This window comes from Camellia sinensis, chromosome 1, assembly GCF_055761805.1.
Source record: "Camellia sinensis isolate YWXY chromosome 1, ASM5576180v1, whole genome shotgun sequence".
NCBI lineage: Eukaryota > Viridiplantae > Streptophyta > Magnoliopsida > Ericales > Theaceae > Camellia > Camellia sinensis.
Window position 1 is genome coordinate 17,640,085 of NC_138961.1, and position 9,772 is coordinate 17,649,856.

General features: G+C 43.4%; 1 pseudogene; it reads right to left on the minus strand.

Moving 5' to 3' along the window:
• Nucleotides 1-8,616: 8,616 nt before the first annotated feature.
• On the minus strand, nt 8,617-9,219 carry LOC114273844 (UDP-glucosyltransferase 29 pseudogene; annotated as a pseudogene).
• Between the last annotated feature and the right edge of the window lie 553 nt (nt 9,220-9,772).

Consider the following 9,772-nt stretch of genomic DNA (forward strand, 5'->3'; position numbering starts at 1 on the left):
TCCTCACAGCTTTTCTACTAAAAGCTTTGTTTGAGAGGGCAAACTTTTCTGGGCGAATCTTGAAGTGGGCAGTAGAGTTGGGACAATTCGACATCAAGTTCCAACCCAGAACCATAGTAAAAGCCCAATCTTTGGCAGACTTCGTTGCAGAGTTTACTCTTGGAAGCCATCATATCTGCCCAGTCGACCTAACTGACACAACCGAACTAGGGATGAAAGTTGACGCCGGAATAGCGCAGCCCCTAGCAGAAAGCACTCGGTCAGACTCCAAGGCAGACCAGACTAAAGACAGCAAGGAAGAAACAGACCAAGACTCACCAAAAGTACAATCAGAAGGCGAGGGGCAGACAGCAAGCATGGACCTTGAAGAAAACACTATTCTTGACCCCACGACATCATCTGACCCCTCCACTTACTGGAAGTTGTTCGTTGGAGAGATGTGGAAGCTCTTTGTGGATGGAGCATCCAACCGGCATGGTGCAGGACTTGGCATAGTCCTCATCTCTCTAGACGGCCTGGTTGTAGAGCAAGCAATCAACCTTGGTTTCCCAGCATCAAACAACGAAGCGGAGTATGAAGCGCTTCTCGCAGGACTCAAATCAGCATACTACATGAAGGCCACCGAACTAATGGGTCTACAGCGACTCACAGTTGGTGGTAAACCAAATTTCTGGCGACTATGAAGCAAAAGATGAAAGGATGGCCAAGTACCAAGAATTGGTCAAAACAGAGATCAAGAAATTTGAAGTAGTGAGGATAAAACAAATCGGCAGGGAGGAAAACAGCAGAGCAGATGAACTAGCAGGCTTTGCCTCAATGGCAGATGCATCCATCCCTCATCCATTGCTCATCGACTACTTACCAAGACCAAGCATAGAAGACCCCGAAGCAGAAGAGGTATGTTGCGCAGAACTAGGCCCCTCTTGGATGGATCCCATCATCCTGTTCTTAAAAGACGGCATCTTACCAGAAGAGAAAAAAGAAGCCAACAGAATAAGAGCGAAGTCGCAGCGATTTTGGCTCTCCCCATCTTTGGCATTATACAAGAAGTCATTCTCAGGGCCTTACCTAAAGTGTGTTCACCCCAACAAAGTGGAAGCATTCTTGTTCGAAATACACGAAGGGGTGTGCGGAAGCCATCAAGGTGGAAGATCGCTAGCTTACAGGGCCATTTCACAAGGATATTGGTGGCTATACATGCAGGCAGACTCGGAGAAATATGTGAAGAAGTGCGAGAAATGCCAGAAATTCACACACCAAATACACCAACCAGCTAGAGAACTCCTACCATTGACTAGCCCATGGCCTTTCGCAATGTGGGGCTTGGACATAGTAGGACCACTTCTAACAGCACCCGGCAACAGGAAGTTCTTTCTCACAGCAACAGACTACTTCACAAAATGGGTGGAAGCAGAAGCATTGGCATCAATCAAAGAAAAAGATGTAAAGAAGTTCGTTCGGCAGAATATCATCACTCGGTTTGGCATACCAAAGGCCCTAGTCTCAGACAATGGCACTCAATTCGACGGCAGAATCTTCAGAGGCTTTTGTGAAGAATACAAGATAGAGTTCTACAATTCTACACCGGCATATCCTCAAGCAAATGGCCAAGCAGAGGCATCAAATAAAATCGTCTTGGATGGATTGAAGAAAAGGTTAGAAAAGGCAAAAGGCAAGTGGGCGGACGAACTTCCTCATGTTTTATGGGCTTACCGCACCACACCTCGACGATCAACAAGAGAGACACCATTCTCCTTAGCCTACGGAATGGAAGCAGTAATCCCACTGGAAGTTGGCCTCCCCACAATTCGAACCGAAAATTTTGATCCAGACTTGAATGGAGAAGCCATAGCATTGGAACTCAACCTCGCGGAAGAAAGAAGAGAAAAAGCACTGGTTCACATTACCTCATACCAACAAGAGTTATCCAGAAAATATAACAAGACAGTGCATCCAAGACAATTCAAGATCGGCGATTGGATACTGCGCAAAGTAATGGGAAACACCTTGATACCAGGAGATGGCAAGTTAGGGCCAAACTGGGAAGGTCCTTACAAAGTGGTTGGGTTAGCAGGCAAAGGGGCATACCACCTAGAAGACAAGGACGACAAAGCAATCCCTAGGCCATGGAACACGGCCAATCTCAAGTTATTTTACTTTTAGCTTTTCTCTTTCAAACATATGTAATTTTTTCTTTCCTCAATAAAACAAGCAATTCTTTTCAGCATGAGTTGTTCTCTGTAAAAGTTAGCTTTAGTGAAGTTTAGGTACATTGCAAACATTATTCTAAGTTAGCTGGAAAAACTAACCTAGAGGTTGGCTGGATTAAACCAACACCCCTCCTAAGCCCAGGATAAGGATCCAGGCTGCAGGACGTTTGGTCGAAATAACCAAACATTATTCTAAGTTAGCTGGAAAAACTAACTTAGAGGTTGGCTGGATTAAACCAACACCCCTCCTAAGCCCAGGATAAGGATCCAGGCTGCAGGACGTTTGGTCGAAATAACCAAACATTATTCTAAGTTAGCTGGAAAAACTAACTTAGAGGTTGGCTGGATTAAACCAACACCCTTCCTAAGCCCAGGATAAGGTTCCAGGCTGCAGGACGTTTGGTCGGAATAACCAAACATTATTCTAAGTTGGCTGAAAAAACTAACTTAGAGGTTGGCTGGATTAAACCAACTCTTGTTACTCTTCAACCAAAGTAAGGGTATGACTGAACAGTGGTTGGCTGGAATAAAACAACTCTTGTTACTCTTCAGCCAAAGTAAGGGTATGGCTGAAGAGTGGTTGGCTGGAATAAAACAACTCTTGTTACTCTTCAGCCAAAGTAAGGGTATGGCTGAAGAGTGGTTGGCTGGAATAAACCAACTCTTGTTACTCTTCAGCCAAAGTAAGGGTATGGCTGAAGAGTGGTTGGTTGGAATAAACCAACTCTTTGAACTCTTCAGCCGAAGTAAGGGTATGGCTGAAGAGTGGTTGGCTGGAATAAACCAACTCTTTGTTACTCTTCAGCCGAAATAAGTGTAAGGCTGAAGAGTGGTTGGCTGGAATAAACCAACTCTTTGTACTCTTCAGCCGAAGTAAGGGTATGGCTGAAGAGTGGTTGGCTGGAATAAATCAACTCTTTGTACTCTTCAGCCGAAGTAAGGGTATGGCTGAAGAGTGGATTGGCTGGATTAACCAACTCTTTGTACTCTTCAGCCGAAGTAAGGGTATGGCTGAAGAGTGGTTAGCCGGAACAAACCAACTCTTTGTTACTCTTCAGCCGAAATAAGTGTAAGGCTGAAGAGTGGTTGGCTGGAATAAACCAACTCTTTGTACTCTTCAGCCGAAGTAAGGGTATGGCTGAAGAGTGGATTGGCTGGATTAACCAACTCTTTTGTACTCTTCAGCCGAAGTAAGGGTATGGCTGAAAGAGTAGTTGGCTGGATTAAACCAACTCTTTTGTACTCTTCAGCCGAAGTAAGGGTATGGCTGAAAGAGTAGTTGGCTGGATTAAACCAACTCTTTTGTACTCTTCAGCCGAAGTAAGGGTATGGCTGAAAGAGTAGTTGGCTGGATTAAACCAACTCTTTTGTACTCTTCAGCCGAAGTAAGGGTATGGCTGAAAGAGTAGTTGGTTGGATTAAACAAACTCTGTGTACTCCTCAGCCGAAGTAATTATGTCGGCTAAGGAGTGGTTGGCTGGTAAGCATAGTGAGTTTGACCAGCAAAAACCGAGATAAAAGTTGGAAGTGAAAAGATTATGGAAAAATCATTACAAGTACAAACATACAAATCAACCGAAGTAAGAGTGCAAACAAATTTTCATTCATTGAAAGGTAATTACAAATGAGGGGCATAGCCCGGTTACAAAGACAAAAAGTAACAAAAAAGAAAAAAGTACAAAATCAAGAGAAAAGATCATCAATTTCGGCATCAAACGCAGCATCGGCATCAACACGAAGACCGATTTTAGGCAGGAGCTCGCTCTCAAGGGTGGTTTCGGTCGGAACCACAGTTTCACCGGGTAGTTCAATAGTCAGGTCTTCCACCATGGGCTCCAACCGAACTGACTGGTCCGCATTGACAACCGGAGTATCCTCAGAGGCAGAGTCTTCGTCAGAGTCTGAGCCTTCAAGAAATTGCTGCTGCATGGCATCAGCATACTCCACTAGGGAGTTCGGTATGAAGTAGGCTGGAGGGTTGAAAACCTCGGTCTGTGGATCATGACCGAGCTTCTCAACAGTTGCCCTCCAGCCGCACTTGAAGAAGAGTTCCTTGGCGGCTTCGCATTGTTGGATATAAGCATCCTCTGCCTTCTTGAAGCCTTGCTTTTCGGCTCCTTTTGCGCGCTCCTTCAGCTGGGTTATCTCGGTATCTTTCTTTTTTTCAAGCTTCACCAGCTCGCGCAGATACTTATCCTTTAGAGCAATGGCAGCCTTCTGTTTTTCTGCTTCGGCCGAACTAACCAGTCCGGCCAGTCGGCCGTTCTCAGCTCGTAGCTCGTCCATTTGCTTTCTGGCCTCCTCTAGCTCGGCCGTCTTCACTTCGGCTTCTGCCACGACTTGCCTTGTTGTTTTCCTGAGCTCTAACACTTTCCTGTGAGTGATGTTGTTTTTCTGAATGGCCTGACAAAACAGAGACTTCCCTTGAGCCGAAGTAAAAGTTAAAAAAACTAGACAGAAAAACGGACGGAGCTACTTACTAGGATCATCGATTTTGTTGAAGACCGGATGGCCTTCAGTTCGGTGTTTAGTTGCTTTTGGTGGTGCTCCATATCTTTGGGGAGGCACACACTCTTGGCCAGGTTGAAGGCCAACTGGTGGTCCTTATCAGCAACAACCGAGTCAGAGTCTTGGATATCTCGGTTGTTGAAGGTAAGTTTTGGTACCCAGCTACTGGTAGTTCGGTTAGAAGGCTCCGGTTGGGGGCTCGGTGGCGGGCTCGGTGGAAGAACAGTTGCGTCTTCATCAACCAGGCGTTGTTCAGTTTCGGTAGTCCGGGCACGCTTGGTTCGGTGGGATGAGGACGGTTGTTGCGTAGGAAGCGCCACAACCGTTTCTTGGGTTTGACTTGATGGTGGTACTTCGGCCCTGTTGGTCTTGGTCAAGAGGGACCTGACTCTGTTTCTTTTAGCCATTTCTTCTTCAGTAGTTAGTGGAATTAGTCTGATTTGTGGTAAGGTTGGGTCCGGCTCTGGTGCGTCTTCAAAAAGAAAATCAGTCACTCTGGCTTTTCGGCGACCACTGTATCTGTAGGTCGGCTCAAATTTGAGCAGCTTGGCCCAACTACGTTCTGGATACCGTAGTGTGGCGCGCAAAGTTGCTAGGTTTGGGTAGCTGTATAAGGAATGGAGGTGGACAGAATCTGCGTAAGAAGACAACTGTTAGTTCGGCTGATAGATTAAAAAACTGAAATATAAAATAGCACGCAAGAAAACCGAAGTAAATTTACCGGGCTCTCCTTTTTTCCAATTTATACGTCGGCCAGGAATCTGGGTTTGATGATCCTCAAAATTCCCAGATACCCAGAAAAAGTCGTCGTCGTTCAAGTCTTTATCCGGTGTATGTTTTATTATCTTCTCTCGGCGACGACGTATTCTTAAATAATAGACCCATCCATCTTCTTTTGAACCAATGGAGTATTGGTGGAAGATTTCAGCCAGGCCAAGGTTCAGTTCGGCTTGGCGGTTCAGTTCGGCTATTCCCATTATTATGCGGTATGAATTGGTGGATAGTTGGGTTGGGCATAGTCTAGTTTGCCTAAGAAACTCGCAAATTAAAGGTTGGACTGGAAACCGTAGTCCGGTTTCTATTATGGATAAGAGGGTGAAGGGGACAAAGCCTTCATTGTCCCAAGGAATGACATATTTTTCGGCCAAAATCACGTGGACGTCATCGGGTATATTGAAGTCTTTTCTGAATTTGGCTAGGCCGCCCGGAGTGTCTACTAGATACCTATACTTCCCCATTTATAGTACAAATTATTAATAAATTAGTTCGGTCGGAAGAATGTGCTCAGTAGCTCGGTTGAGCGCGCAGAAGAGTGCCTGGGCAACCTAAGTCTGCAAAGTGGAAAACAAAGGTGTTAAGCACAGATTGCAGACCGTGCTACAAAAATCAAAGCAAAAATAAGAAGTTCTACTTCGGCCTATCGGGGATGTTGTATCTCGGTTCAGCAAAATGCTTGGTAGCTCGGATTGAGCATAGGGTTCGCGAGATCGGTTTTTGTATAAGGTTGGTTATCTCGGTTTGAACTATGGGTTTTGTTACTTCGGTTGAGCCTCTAGGGGTAGCTTTCTGAGTTTGGTTCAGAAACTAAGAAAGCTGGCTTAGCCCCAAAGGCTTAGCTCAGTTGAACGCCGAGGTTCCTAGTTTAATGAGTTCAAACTTCGTTCGGTGAGCTTATCTCGGCTAAAGTGAATCAGGAGTTGGTAACTTGCTGAAACTACTGTTATTACTATGAGTTCTAGTTCGGTTATTGTCTGAATTGATCTACATATATAGCACAAACAGTCTCCTAGTTCGGTTAGGACAAGATTCTAGATCGAAAGCTAGTTTTCTACAGGATGTATCATATACTCATGCGTTCTACTGTTAAAGTTTTTTTTCAATAGAAACACAGAGCAAAGTAAAATGGAAGAAAATGTTTTGCAAAAATACAGAAAACAAAACTACATTGAAGTAAATAAAAGCAAAGAAAGATAGACAGATTCCAGTTGCTTACCAAACGAAGACGTAGAAACACTGAAGATGGAAAAATGGCAGCAAAGTCACAGTCTCTTCAAGTGCAACGGAAGAACAAGCAAGAACACAGGATGGAGAGAGGAGATGTAATAATGGAGTAGTTAATCCAAAATATAGAAGGTGTTTTGTGTAAAAGAAGGGACGAAAGAAAAAAAAAGCGGGAACTGTTCAAATTTTTCGTAGTACGAGGGCGGCGTGACAGCTGCCCCCAGCCTATCAGAGCCTGCCATGTGTCATTGGAAAGGGAAGCGTTTCAGTTGCTGTGATTGAAGCGAAGTTCTGACCAGATAAGGATAGTTCGGCTTAGTGGTAGCTCGGCTCTACAGGCTTAAAGTATTAGCTCGGCTGGAAAGGCTAAAACTTTAGCCCGGTTTATAGACAGGTAATCCCTATCAAGCTACGCAGATGGAATTAAAGGGGCAATTGAGAGGGTAATTTATATGGAAATTGGGCCGAGCTAGGTAAATGGGCTGCTTTGGGCTGCAGTACGAAGGGCCGAGTAGAATGGCCGTATAAGTTACTCCGGTCTTGTGGATGTTTTGGAGTTAGTCCGGTCCGAAAGAAGATTGAAGTTACTGGCCTAGAAATGCTTCGGAGTTATACCGGTCTTAGTGTTGAACCGGTCTTGACATGTTAGTTCGGTTTAACTATACCATGAGTTGTACATGAGAAGCCGAAGTAAGAATAGTATGGGGAAGAGCCGAATTAAGGTTAGTTCGGCTCACTCTGCGGCTAAGCAGAGTCGTATTTACTTCGGTCGTGTGGTAGTTCGGCCATGATAAAACCATCTCACTTGGTTTAAGCAGTGAGGGGGGTGTTGAGGGATAAGCATTATCCTTTAGGAGTATGAATCCTAGAAGGACTCTGCATGGAGGAATAGAAGTCCCACTAGGATTGTGCCACACGAAACCTATAAAAGCTCACAAACATCACCTTGGGAGAGGTAACACACAACTTTGCTTTCTAAATACACAGAGCTTTGTCTATTTGTCAAGTTTGCTGACTTAGGCATCGGAGAGGTTTCCGGCACACACCTGCCGGCTAGTTCACGTTTGTGTTTTCAGGTGATAAAGCGACGTTGTACGGAGGAGCGTAGACTTAGTCAACAGGATTATACGAGAAGGTGTATTTCTTTCCCGTACATGTAGCATTACTCATATGAAATGCTAGTTTTGGTGCTGCTATCACTCTTTAAAAAAAAAATGTCATATAATCTAAGCTAAAATTTTTGTACATTTCTACATATGATGATGGGTTCATTATAATTTCATAAATGTCGTTGTTATATCTTTTTAATATGGATTCGGTGTAAAATTTTTATTAGTATGATTATTCATATAATATTAATCCATGGTCATTCCCATGTTACTGCCAGTTATGTTCCCATATGACACCTACAATAAATAAAGAAATCTAGATAGAGCATTGAATTGGATATATAGTTATAATTATATTACATCATTAAAACTTAAAATATGGTTCAACAAATATGAATATTTTAGAACAAAAAACAGAAAGCTATAAAGAAAGAAGATCCAATGCCTTGATCATACAACATAACCAAAGGATTCCTTAGACTGCAATTTAATGGGAAAAACAAGGAAATGAGTCCAAATTAAAGGTCTCTTCCAATTTGAAACCATCCAAACAATACAAAATAATGAAATCTCCATCATCATTTTTCTAATACATTTCTCTCTTTGCAAAATTTAACCAACTCTTCAACTGCCCCATCTATCTCTTCCTCCCCTTTCCTTCTTATCTTCTCAGTAAGTCTCATTGCCTTATTCCTTATACCCTTCCCATTTTCCTCCACCATAAATTTCCTAAAAACTTGTGCTATTTCTTTTTCCATTAAACCTCTCATTCTCATCTCTCATGACCTCTAAACCAACACCAACCTCCTATCCAACCTAACATTCAATGGCTGATCAAGTTGCATTGGCATGGATATAATTGGAACACCAAAATTCATACTTTCCACCAAAGAACTCCACCCATAGTGACTCACAAATTCACCAGTGCTTGAATGCCTTAAAATTTTAGCTTGTGGGGCCCAATCCTCAACAATCAATCCCCTCTCTTCAACCCTCACAAGAAACCCCTCAGGCAGTGTTTCTGAAACCCTAATTTTCTCTCCCAAAGAAAACTTAACAACCCATATGAAATTAGCCTCACTAAACTCTAACCCATGAGCCAACTCTTCAATCTCATCCTTGGATAAAAAACACTAACTCCCAAAAGAAACGAACACAGTTGAGGACACATCTTTCTTGTCAAGCCAATCAATGATCTGCAAATCCTCATCCTTGTTGATGGGATCTTCAACAAGTGAACCTACAAGGACAATCTTTTTCTCAGCTAAAACCGATAAATAATCAATATACTTTCCCTCTAGATCTCTAAAACTCTTGATCAAAACAATCTCACAAGACTGCTTCCTGGGCTCCAAGTATTTGTACTTGTTTTTCCTCACTTCTTCAACCATGACTCGACCATGTCGCGACTCATCAGAGTCTTGAAATCCCGAAAAAAGATTTCTTTGAACAGGAAAGGCTTGCCCGAGTTCTTGAACATGTGAAGAGTGACAGAAAAAGACTCTACTCCAAATATCAGGAATTGAACGGCTGGGAAGTTATGCGAAGAAGCAATCGTTGCAGCCCAAGGCTGGTTGTGGTCGTAGATTACTAGGTCTGGATTTAGGGTTTTGAGGATGCCAGAGAAGATCGGACTGGACATGTTGAAAGTGGTTTTTAAGGTTGTCATGATGTGGGTTGGGAGGCCATTGGTGGTGTGGTAGCAAGGAGGGAGGTCTGGTGAGGTGGGCAGATGAAATTCTACTAGTTTTATTGAGAGAAAGTTGTAGTTGTTGTTATGATCTAGCTTTTTCTTGATAGAATTGAGAATGATGGGTGTTGAACAAAAGTATATCTGGAACTTTCTATGTGTTAGCTTTTTGGCTAGCTCTAAGAAGGGAGATGTGTGACCATGTGTAGACGTCCCCGAACGCCCCGGGAGGAACGAGCTCCCGTTCTGTTCAT